General features: G+C 47.8%; 1 long non-coding RNA gene across 1 annotated transcript; it reads left to right on the forward strand.

Annotated features, from left to right (window-relative positions):
* Positions 1–535: 535 nt before the first annotated feature.
* LOC120969791 (uncharacterized) lies at positions 536–1,455 on the forward strand. The gene is made up of 2 exons (XR_005764167.3): positions 536–1,029; positions 1,116–1,455. It is a non-coding gene; the product is annotated as an uncharacterized lncRNA (long non-coding RNA).
* The last annotated feature ends 214 nt before the right edge of the window (positions 1,456–1,669 follow it).

A 1,669-nucleotide genomic window follows, 5' to 3' on the forward strand; every position in this document is an offset into this window, starting at 1 on the left:
ATTTTCATCTATCTCGAGGACATAAGCTAAACTGAAAATAATACGTTTTTACATGTATTTATTTCTGAAAGTTTTGAACCTGATTTGAGATACATGTAGTTCAGAATGGAATTACTTTTAATAAGAACACTTAAATTCATTTAAAGTATAAAAATATTAAATCATATTAAAAATATTTAAATGACTACAAAACCTTATATAACAGTATATTACATGTAAATAACGTATTGTGGTATATATATGATGAATATTTTTGCAAGTTACTTTACAAGGGTGCCTTAATTTGTTAATAAAAATGCAAAAAAATTAGGACGAATTCAAGGCGGGCCTCAGTGGGCTGGGCTGAAGCGCATAAAAGCCCACTAAGGTTCACAGGCGTGTATCTCACATGAGGCAATCCCTGTGTCCTGATTGGTTGTTCGAACCCTCCCACGGATCGCAGACAACCACCATCTGATCCTCCCGAATCCAACGGCAAGGATAACTCCCCCTCTTTCTTGTGTTTCTTTCCGTCCACGGTCCACCCACGAGCCACGACCCACGAGACGCCCACTTATCTTCCACCGGGAGGAAGTGGATCCATGGCGGCCTCTTCCAGATCCACCGCCCTCCACCCTCTCCATCCATGGCGGCCGCCACCACACAAAGACAAAGGCTGGCAGCCACCGCAACCTCGCCATCCATGGCATCTTCCCCTCCGCATCCTGAAGCCGCCGCGTTACCAGCCGCCGCAACCTCTTCATCCACGAACATCTACCTCTCTACCGCCGCATCGACCATCTGCCGTCACGACGTTAGCCTCGTCTAGTAGGCGGGGACGCCCCTAAAGGCGGACCTAGTGCATGCGTCGCTGGTTCCCATCTTGCTGCAAGGAGCGACCAGGTCCCTCGTGGGCGTGCAGAAGCTGGATGGGCCGGACGCGATGACTACGGGCGTGCTCAAGGTCCCGCTTCAGCCTCCACCTGATGGAGTTTCGCCGCATCGGACCGGCGGGATCCTCGGCAGGCTGTGAGCTGCAAGTCCCAACAGGTCTCCCCTCCCCCTGTTGCTTTTGATTTTCCCAGCCTTTCGTTTGTGATTTCCCAAACCGTTCTTAGGAATTCTTGACTTGGCAGGCACTACAGGTTCGATGGTGTTTTCATCGGTTGAGACAGAGTGCCGTTCAGCAGCATGGTTTGAGGCGAGATGGTAGCGAAAATGGTGTCTCCCTCTGATGACCTCGGCGGGTACGGCCGGGTCTGTGGCCATAAAGGCACGGGGATTAACGAAAGTTGAAATATGGCGAGCGCCGCCGGCGCTTGAAGAGCTGGAGAGTAGCTTAGTGTGTCTCCAGGAGATATTTGTAATTTTAAGTTTTTACTGATTTTTTTGCTCCTGTACATGTGTATTTCCTGGTCTGTTTATGTAACATCCATTTTAGTGAATGAAATGAGCATATATATTTTTCGGATAAAACATATTGCCTTAAAATTTCCATGGGCCAAATAAGAGAAATAGGATGAGAGGTGGTTGTATTGCTTGTAGTGAAATAGTGGGCCTTGGACCGACCATAGTTTAATGGGCCAAAATTTAATTGGGTTGATTGCTCTTTGGGCCGTCACTCTTGGACCTAGTCGACATTTGATGGGCCAAACTTTTAATTGGGCTGATTCCTACATGGGCTGCCATG

The sequence above is a fragment of the Aegilops tauschii genome, chromosome 7 (assembly GCF_002575655.3).
Source record: "Aegilops tauschii subsp. strangulata cultivar AL8/78 chromosome 7, Aet v6.0, whole genome shotgun sequence".
Taxonomy (NCBI): domain Eukaryota; kingdom Viridiplantae; phylum Streptophyta; class Magnoliopsida; order Poales; family Poaceae; genus Aegilops; species Aegilops tauschii.